Source organism: Sapajus apella, unplaced genomic scaffold (assembly GCF_009761245.1).
Source record: "Sapajus apella isolate SASKATOON/1434 unplaced genomic scaffold, GSC_monkey_1.0 scaffold2, whole genome shotgun sequence".
NCBI lineage: Eukaryota > Metazoa > Chordata > Mammalia > Primates > Cebidae > Sapajus > Sapajus apella.
In genome coordinates this window covers 6,524,460-6,535,416 of record NW_022436942.1, presented here as the reverse complement: position 1 = coordinate 6,535,416, position 10,957 = coordinate 6,524,460, and the positions used below count along the sequence as shown (strand labels likewise).

Below are 10,957 nucleotides of genomic sequence, written 5' to 3'. Positions count from 1 at the left end.
GAAATATCTAACATTATTGTGAAGGCTATTGTAAATTCTGTTTAAAAAATCTTTCAGGGCTGGGTGTGGTGGCTCACACTTGTAATTCCAGTACTTTGGGAAGCCAGGGTGGGAGGATCACTTGAGCCCAGAAATTCAAGACCAGACTAGACAATGCAGTGGGACCTCATTGCTAAAAAATAAAACAAAACAAAACAAAAACAAACAAACAAACAAAAAACATAGCTGGGAGTGGTGGTGTGCACCTATAGTCCTAGCTACTTGGGATGCTGAGCTGGGAGGATCGCTTCAACTGGAGAGGCTGAAGCTGCAGTGAGCCATGGTCATGCTACTGCACTCCAGCCTGGGCTGCAGAGCAAGACCCTGTCTCAAAAAAGAGAAAAAATAACTTTCAGCATTGAATGGTGGCACAGCTGCTGTGGCCTGCGGGGTGAGAGGAGTACGTGGAACAGCTGGTAGGATGCTGCCTCTGTCCTGGCTCGTTCAACCCCTCTGGCCCCCATTCTGGCCACACAACTCTGGCATTGGCCCCAATGGGCGCAACTTAAAGAAAAAAGCACATTAAATATTACTGTTAATAATTACTTAGTGCCAGTAAAATGATTAACAGATGAAGATTTTTGGATTCTTTCTAGAATTTTAAATAGTTAACTAGCCTGGGTGCAGTGGCTCATGCCTGTAATCTCAGGAATATGGGAGGCCAAGGCAAGGAGGATCACTTGAGCCCAGGAGTTCAAGGCTGCAGTGAATCATGATAGTGCCACTCCATGATCTTAGTTCTTTTTTTTTTTTTAAAGAATCAATTATATATTAATAGTTTGGATGTTAGATATAAACTCATAAGTGATGTTGGCACATACTATAGTGTAAAACTGCTTCAGAAATAACTTAATCTTATTTGCTTAAACCTTATGTTTGATGATATTGGATCTGAATGTGGAGAATTTATTTATTTATTTTTTTTTTTTTTTGAGACAGAGTTTTACTCTGTTGACCAGCCTAGAGTGCAGTGGTGCAATCTTGGTTCACTGCAACCTCCACCTCCCAGGTTCAAGTGATTCTCCTGCCTCAGCCTCCCGAGTAGCTGGGATTACAGGCATGTGCCACCATCCCCAGCTAATTTTTGTATTTTTAGTAGAGACAGGGTTTCACCTTGTTGGCCAGGCTGGTTTCGAACTCCTGACCTCAGGTAATCTACCTGCCTCAGCCTCACAAAGATCCACCTGCCTCAGCCTCTCAAAGTGCTGAAATCACAGGCATGAGCCACTGCAGTCAGCCAAGGTGGAGAATTGATTGGCAAAGCACTAAATAAGAACACAACTCTGAAATACCTAAGAATGACTGGAAACAAGATTAAAAATAAGAGTGGAATATTTTTTGCTGCAATGCTGCAAATTAATTCATCCTTAGAGAAAGTAGGTCTGTGTTACTGTGATCTGGGAATGTAAAGTGTGATAGCATTTGCTACAGTACTAACTCAAAACAAAGCAATTAAGGGAATAAACCTAAACTGATCTATGCAGTATGGCAAACAGGAAGAGCCCACAGCCCACCTAGGCCATATGTTGAAAGAAAATCACTGCCTTATTCAGCTACACATGTATAAGCATGATATAAAAAACTGTGGTATAAAACATTTATGTGTGACTCACTGTATCTGAACAGTAGCCTAGTAGCCTATCCTACCTTGATGTCAGCTGCAATCAAATAACTCAGGATAGAATGATCTATCTGGCTGATGTAAAAGCAATACTACCCTAGAAGCAGTAGATCTTTCTTTTAAGAGAAAAGAAAATGCAGGAGCAAAGTATCTTAGTGAAATTCTTACTTTACACACTGGGAGTTTTATAGCATTGTCAGGAGTCAGCAACAACATAGAGAAGGACTTGTACTTTCACAATCAATGAAAACAAATCCCACATTTTCTAATATCTACATTTAGGGAAACAAAATTAGCCTGGGCCAACATAGTGAGACCCCATCTCTACAAAAATACAAAATTTTCTGGTCATGATGCTGCATGCCTATAGTCCTAGCTACTTGGGAGACTGAGGTGGTAGGATCACCTGAGCCCAGGGAGGTCAAGGCTGGAGTGAGCTATGATGGTGCCACTGCACTCCAGTCTGAGCAATGTGAGACCCCGTCTCAAAACAAAAGAAAACAAAAACAAATTTGATTAGGCTACATGTGTACCATGTTCCGACATAATTCAAATAGGCCATCTAAAAACAGATGATAGGCCAGGCGCACTGGTTCGTGCCTGTAATCCCAGCACTTTGGGAGGCCAAGGCAGGTGGATCACTTGAGGCTAGGAGATGGAGACCCACCTGGCCGGCACGGGGAAACTCTGTCTCTTCTAAAAATCCAAAAATCAGCTGGTTACAGTGGCACACGCCTGTAGTCCCACCTACTTGGGAGGCTGAGGCACAAGAATTGCTTGAACCCAAGAGGCAGAGGTTGCAGTGAGCTGAGATCATACCACTGTACTCCACCCTGGACGACAGGGCAAGATTCTGTCTCACAAATAAATAAAAACAGACAATACAGATATGGAGATTTATAGCACCTTTCTTTTGTGGTGGATGGACACTTACAGAAGTCACCAATGACCTTAAAGAGCATTATGATTGAACACCAACTTACAGAGAAGTTTAGAGCCCCTCATCTAATGCAGATTTTGCTCTTGTTCCTGTAAGTCAACATCTATGAAAAAGAAAATCTAAAATCATTTTTATACACCTGTCTTAATACTTTCAGAGAGATTTTTATAGCTTATTACGTTTTTCTTTCATGAATTAAAACAAGTTCCTTTTTTTCAAATGTATAAAAGGTAATCACTATGTTAAACTTTGTAAAACTGTCCATTGAAAAAGAAAGATTTCAGCACTGAAACATAATTTTTGCAAAAATTATTCATCCAAACACAGATACTGGTGAGTCACAGAATCACGGTAAAGACAAGGATACTAATGAATTAAGAACTCTGTGGAGCAAAATGTACTTAGAATTGTTTTTGGTGCGCAAAATATGAATTTTGTGCAGATACATATTTCATAAAAAGAGCTAAAGATGGCAACTAAGCACATGAAAAGATGCTCAACATCATTAAATCACTAGAGAAGTACAAACGAAAACCACAGTGAGATACCGCTATACGATCTGTACTACTTCTGTACTACTCTGCTTGGCTGTCATAACAGAATACCACAGAATGGGCTGCGACAGGAATTTATTTTCTCACAGTTCTAGAGGCTGGAAGTCTAAAATCAAGGTGCCAGCATGTTGGTTTCTGGGGAGACCTCTCTTCCTGGCTTACAGGTGGTGCCTTCCTGCTGTGGCCTCATGTGGCCTTTCCTCTGTGCACATGTATTCCTGGTATTTCTTCCTCTTATAAAGATGCCAGTTCTGTTGGATTACAGCCCACCCATGTGATGTCTCATTTAACCTAAATTACCTCCTCAGAGGCCCTATCTCTAAATACAGTCACATCGAGGCTTAAAGTTTCAGCATATGAATTTTGGGGAGACACAACTGAGCTCATAACAATACCTATTAGAAAGACTGAAATTTAAAAAAAACAAAAAATGGGAATATAAAATGCTGGCTAAAATACAAAGCAACTCCCATACCTTGCTAATGGAGATCCAAATAATACAACCATTTTGGAAAACAGTTTGGCAGTTTCTCATAAAGCTAAATATACTGTTAACATATATTTATGTTAATCCCAGCAATCCCAGTCCTATGTGATTAGCCAAAAGAAATGAAAACAAAGGCTTCTGCATGAATATTTATAGCACCTTTATTTATAGTAGCACCAAATTGGAAATAACTTAAATGTCTGTTGGCTTGTGAATGAAAAAAAAAATGCTACATCCACACAATGGCATACTACTTAAGAAACAAATTTGTTTGTTCATTCACCTATTGATAGACATTTGGGTTGGATCCCGTTTGGGGCTATTATAAGTAAAGTTGCTATAAAAATTTAGGTTCAAGTTCTTATGTGGATATGTGTTTTCATTTCTTTTGGATAAATACCTAGCAGTGAAATTGCTGGATTGAACTGTATGTTTAACTTTATAAGAAACCGTTAAACTATTTTCCAAAATTGCCATACCATTTGTATTCTCATCAGCAATCCATGAGTTCTAGTAAATTCACGTTCTCCCCAACATTTGATGTTGTCAGTCTTTTTAATATTAGCCACTCTAATGGATGGTCAGTGGTATCTTATTGTGATTTAAATTTGTATTTCTGTGATGACTTAATACAATGAACTTTTTTTGGTTTTCTTTCCTTGCCATTCATATATTTTCTTTTGTAAAGTGTCTTTTCAAATCTTTTGCTCAGTTTTTTTAATTTTTAAATTTTATTTTTAAATTTTAAATTTTTATTTTTTAGAGACAGGGTTTTGCCACGTTGGCCAGGCTGGTCTGGAGCTCCTGACCTCAAGTGATCCCCACACCCTGACTCAGCCTACCAAAGTGCTGGGATTACAGGTGTGAGTCACCGCAATGAGCCACTCGGTTTGTCTGGTTTTTTGTTGTTGTTTTTTTGTTTTGTTTTTTTGAGGTGGAGTCTTACTATATTGCTCAGGCTGGAGTGTAATAGTTATTCACAAGTGTGATGATAGTGCACTACAGCCTCAAACTCCTGGCCTTACGCGATCCCCCCACCTCAGCCTCCTGAGCAGCTGGGGCGACAGGCCTGTGCTACCATCCCTGGCTTTTTGCTTAGTTTTAAGAACTGGCTTCTTTGTCTTTGTGAATTGTAGGAGTTTTGGATTAAGCTTCTTTTCTTTTTTTTTCTTTTTGAGATGGAGTCTCACTCTGTTGCCCAGCCTGCAGTGCAGTGGCACAACCTCAGCTCACTGCAACCGCCATCTCCCAGGTTCAAGCCATTCTTTTGGCTCAGCCTCCAGAGAAGCTGTGATTACATGTGCACCCCACCATACCCCGCTAATTTTTTGTATTTTTAGTAGAGACAGTGTTTCACCATGTTCGTCAGGATGGTCTTGATCTCCTGACCTCGTGATCCGCCAGCCTCAGACTCTCAAGTGCTGGGATTACAAGTGTGAGCCACCATGCCCAGCCTGGAATAAGCTCTTTATCAGGCTAGGTGTGGTGGCTCAGGTTTGTAGTCCTGGCACCTTGGGAGACTGAGCTAGGGCAATTACCTGAGGTCGGGAGTTCAAGACCAGCCTGACCAACATGGAGAAACCCCCATCTCTACTAAAACTACAAAATTAGCCAGGCATGGTGGTTCATGCCTGTAATCCCAGCTACTTTGGGGGCTGAGGCAGGAGAATCACTTGAACCTGGGAGGCAGAGATTGTGGTGAGCCGAGATCAAGCTGTTGCACTCCAGCCTAGGCAACAAGAGTGAAACTCTGCCTCAAAAAAAAAAAAAAAACTCTTTATCAGTATATACATGTATGACAAATATTTTCTCCATGACTTACCTTTTATTTTCTTGGTTGTATTTTTCAGAACAAGAGTTCTCATTTTGATAAAGTCCTCTATGTATTTATTTTTTTCTTTTCTTTTCTTTCTTTTTCTTTTCTTTTTTTTTTTTTTTTTTTGAGACAGAGTCTCACTCTGTAGCCCAGGCTGGAGTGCAATGGCTGGCCTCAGCTCACTTCAGCCTCTGCCTCCCGGTTCAATCAATTCTCCTGCCTCAGCATCCTGAGTAGCTGAGATTACTGGCACCTGCCCCTATGCCCAGCTAATTTTTGTGTTTTTTAGTAGAGACTGGTTTTCACCATGTTAGTCAGGGTGGTCTCGAATTCCTGACCTCAGGTGATCCACCCACCTCGGCCTCCCAAAGTTCTGGGATTCCATTTTTTTATTTTATAGTTCATGCTTTTTTTGTACCATCTAAGAAATCTTTATGCCAAGGTCACGAACTTTTATAACTTTTAAGATTTACATTTAATTCTGTGACCCATTTCAAGTTAAGTTTTGTGAAATGCAAATTAAGGATTAAACTTCATTGTTTTTCCCTCTTGTCTTAATCTTTTTGTGTTGCTGTAAGGAAATATCTGAGACTGGGAAATTTAAAAAGAAAAGAGGTTTATTTTCTCGTGGTTCTGCAGGTTGTACAAGAAACATGGCACCAACATCCGCATCTGATGTGGGCCTCTGGCTACTTCCATTCATGGCAGAAGTGAAGGGGAGCTGGTGTTGCAGAGATCACATAGATAAAGAGAAGGAAAGAGAGAGAGGGATGAGGTACCAGGCTCTCTTTAACAACCAGCTCTCTTAGGAAATAATAGAGTGAGAACTCACTCACCCTCACTCACCCCCGAGGAAGGGTACTAATCTATTCATGAGGGATCTGTCCTGTGACACAAAGACTTACCATTAGGCCCACCTCCAACCCTGGGAATCAAATTTCAACCTGAGATTTGTTGGGGACAAACAAACAGCCCACATCCAAACTATAGCACTTCTGAATAACCAATTCTTCCAGTATCATTTGTTGAAAAAGGTTATTTCTTTCACATTGAAATACCTTGGCATCTTTGTTGAAAATCAACTGGCCACGTATGGGTATAGTTCTATTTCTGCCTTTTATTCTGTTTACATTTATATTCTCTCTATATAAATATATATAATTTATATGAATATATGAAATATATAGACTATATATGTATACATATACATGCCATATATGGAGTATATATAGAATATGTGTGTATATTCTATATATAATATGTATGTGTATGTATATATATGCATGTCATATATGTCATATATATGTATATATATTCTATATATATTTCATGTATTCATATAATGAATGCCAAGACTTACTATAAAGCTACAAAAATTAAGAAAATTAGGGTGCACACTTTCTTAATTTTTGTAGTTTTATAGTAAGCCTTGAAATCAATAAGCATAAGTCCTACAACTTTGTTCTTCTAGACCATAATATTTTTAATACAGAAAATATTCTTTCTATAGATTCTGAGGTACTTGGGAAATTCTGAGAAAATTCTGCTAAATGGAGGATATTATACATTTTATTTCTTTTGTATTAATATGTGGAATACTTTTGGCTCAAACATTTTCAGAAGTAAAGATTTTTTAACCTCCATTCATAGTATCGTGTGTGTGTGTGTGTGTGTGTGTGTGTGTGTGTGTGTGTAGAGATGGGGGTCTTACTGTGTTGTCCAGCCTGGTATCAAATTTCTGGCCTCAAGCAATCTTCTTGCCTTGGCTTTCCAAAGTGCTGGGGATTACATGCATGAGCCACCATGCCTGTTCCATAGTACCTTTTTTTAAAAAAAGATTTTTTTTTTCAAGATAAAGCTTCCTAATTTGTCTCTAGGGTTTGTAAGAATAATTTATCAAATGTAACTGCAGCAAAATTCTTGGATTTATCAATTTTATTCTTTCCATTATAAAATATATTCAAAGAATAAATCTATTATGAAATTCAATTTTTGGTTTACATTCTCATTCAATGTTCTATTTTTTTCTTTGCTTTCATAGGGACAATTTTAATGTCTTCCTGTCTGAAAACTTAGTTTTAATGATCAGTAAAAAACTGAAGTCTTTTGATGCTCCAATGTTTTAATTAAATTTTGCAACTGATTTTGAACAAAATTAAACCCAAATGTAGAGTACTAGTTCACAAAACATTCAATACCATTATAAAACACTTAAATTGGTTCACAAGGTAATTATTCAAAGGCTTGTTTAAAAAATCTTATTGGTATTTGAGAACAAAGAGAAAGTACATACTGTAATGCTAAAGTTTTTGGTTGTATTCAATATCAGCTTTTCTTTTTCTTCTTTTTTTTGAGACAGGGTTTTCTGTTGTTGCCCAGGCTGGAGTGCAATGGTGCAATCTCAGCTCACGGCATAAATGGCTCAATCTTGGCTCACTGCAACCTCCACTCCCCAGGTTCAATCTCATGCCTTAGCCTCCCAAGTAGCTGGGACTACAGGTGTGTGCAACCATGCCTGGCTAATTTTTGTATTTGTAGTAGAGATGGGATTTCATTCTGTTGGCTAGGCAGGTCTCGAACTCCTGGTCTCAGGTAATCTGCCTGTCTCAGCCTCCTGAAGTGCTGGGATTATAGGTATGACTCACTGCACCTGGCCCAGTATCAGCTTTATGACAAAAGCTTTGCCGTCAGTTTATCTGAGTGGATAGATAGAGAGAGATATGGCCAGATAGATAGATAGGTAGACAGACAAATACAGATATTTATAACTTTTATAATTACAATTTAAAAAATAGAATAGAGATGAGGTGTCACTATGTTGCCCACGCTGGTTTCGAACTTTTTTTTTTTTTTTTTTTTTTTGAGACAGAGTTTCGCTCTTGTTACCCAGGCTGGAGTGCAATGGCGCGATCTCGGCCCACCGCAACCTCCGCCTCCTGGGTTCAGGCAATTCTCCTGCCTCAGCCTCCTGAGTAGCTGGGATTACAGGCACGTGCCACCATGCCCAGCTAATTTTTTGTAGTTTTAGTAGAGACGGGGTTTCACCATGTTGACCAGGATGGTCTCGATCTCTTGACCTCGTGATCCACCTGCCTCGGCCTCCCAAAGTGCTGGGATTACAGGCGTGAGCCACCGCGCCCGGCTGGTTTCAAACTTCTAAGCTCAAGTGATCCTCCTGCCTCAGCCTCCCAAAGTGCTAGGATTACAGGCGTGGGCCACCACACCCAGCCATAGCTACAATTTTTGATAACTACATATTTCTGTTGGTAGAATATAGTAACTTGTTTTTACACAATTATCAATTATGTATGTATTGCAACCAATTCCAAGTACATTTATGTCTCATAAGTTTCTTAACTGAGTAGCCACCATTTTCACCTTAGTGCTATCCTTCTTTTAGATACACATGCACACATACATATACATATAATAGTAGTCAGGTTTATTGAAGTATAATTTACACCCAGTAAAAATCATCATTTTTAGGTATGCAGTTATATGTGATTTGATACATCTATATAGTTATGTAATGTCCATCACATTTAATATTTGGAATATTTTCACAACTCCTAAAGAACTTGAATCAGAATATGTGTAGCTGCTTTATTCATAACAGCTAGAAACTGGATCCAGCCCACATATCCATTAATAGGTAAATGCATAAGCAAATTGTATTGTGACATAGTCTTTCATAGTAACACTATTCAGAAATTTAAAAAAAATATGGATATACGTCTCAACATAGAGGGATCATAAAAAATTTTTCCTGAACAAAAGACCAGACACAAAAGAATATATATTATATGATTACACATTGTCTAGAGAAGGTACAGTTGATGAAGTCAGTAACTTCAAATTAATTAAAGGCAGTCCTCAAAAAGATTACAGAAAAATGTTATGAAAAGCATAGTAAAATACCATGGTGGAAAAAAATACATTCTCCACAAAAGCACCAGTCACACTATATAAGAGACAGAGGGCTGAGCATGGTGGCTCACACCTGTAATTCCAGCACTTTGGGAGTCCAACGTAGGTAATCACTTGAGGTCAGGAGTTCCCTATCAGCCTGGCCAACATAGTGAAACTCTGTCTCTACTAAAATACAAAAATTACCTGTGTGTGGTGGCACACACCTGTAGTCTCAACTACAATCTTGTATTTAATAATAAAGGCAAGTTAATTGCGTAAGTGCAAAAGAGCCATACCAGGCCAGGCACAGCGGCTCACACAGGTATTCCCAGCACTTTGGGAGGCCAAGGCAGCCAGATAACCTGAGGTCAGGAGTTTGAGACCAGCCTGGCTAACATGGTGACGCCCCGTCCCTACTAAAAATACAAAAAAATTAGCCAGGCGTAGTGGCACATGTCTGTAGTGCCAGTTACTCGAGAGGCTAAAGCAGGAGATTCACTTGAGCCTGGGAGGCAGAGGTTGCAGCGAGCCGAGATCACGCCACTGAACTCCAGGCTGAAAGACAGATGACGATTCTCTCAAAAAAAAAAAAAAAAAAAAAAAAAGTGGCGGAGTGGGGGGCAGGCAAAAAGAGACATATAAACTTTAGGCCCCACAAAAACCTAGATCCACTACTTCCTAGATATCTTGGGTTACATGGGAAATCGTAACCTTTCTGCTGGGGAATAAGAAACCACCAGCGAGGGAGCTGTTAATTGTCTGAGAAGCTTACAGTGAGTTCTCTGGGTTACTTTTGGACAATTCTGACCCTTGAAGTGCAATACTCAAAAATGAAAAAAAAAAAAAAAGAAAAAGAAAACCCTCTCTCTTTAGCAGTTTATTACCTAAAATGCTTAAACACTCAAATTAAATTTAGCATTGTAAATTTTAGCTATTAAATTAAATGGAAAAACAAGGCAAAAGAACACACACACACACACACACACACACACACACATAAATGATAGTATTGTATTCCCTTTCAATGAAAGCTGTTGTCCAAGGCACTTGAACCAGAGCCACGCCATCTTGAATAAGGGCTGGGTAGCATGAGGCTGAGACCTACTGGGCTGGATTCCCAGGTTAGGCATTATTAATCAACAGGATATGTACAGTGAAGGAAACAAATTAACAATGTTTACCAAACAGACTCAGGACTTAACAGACATGGAAAATAACAGACCTGGGAAATGTCCTGATGTCCCATATCTTAAGAACAAAAGCATTCTTAGTTTAGGTTTCACTTTAAAGATAATATACAGGCCTGGCACAACGGCTCACACCTGTAATCCCAACCCTTTGGGAATCTGAGGCGGGCAGATCACTTGAGCTCAGGAGTTGTAGACCAGCCTGGGTAACATGACAAAACCCTGTCTCTACCAAAAATACAAATATTAGCCCAGCATGGTGATGCATGCCTGTAGTCCCAGCTACTGGTGAGGCTGAGGTGGAAGAATCACTACAGCCCAGGAGGCAGAGACTGCAGTGAGCCGAGGTGGCATCACTGCACTTCAGCCTGGGTAACAGAGCAAGACTCTGACTCAAAAAAAGA

The 10,957-nt window shown here is 39.4% G+C and overlaps 1 pseudogene; it reads left to right on the top strand.

Moving 5' to 3' along the window:
• Positions 1-1,268: 1,268 nt before the first annotated feature.
• LOC116557295 lies at positions 1,269-2,004 on the top strand (annotated as a pseudogene).
• Positions 2,005-10,957: the final 8,953 nt, after the last annotated feature.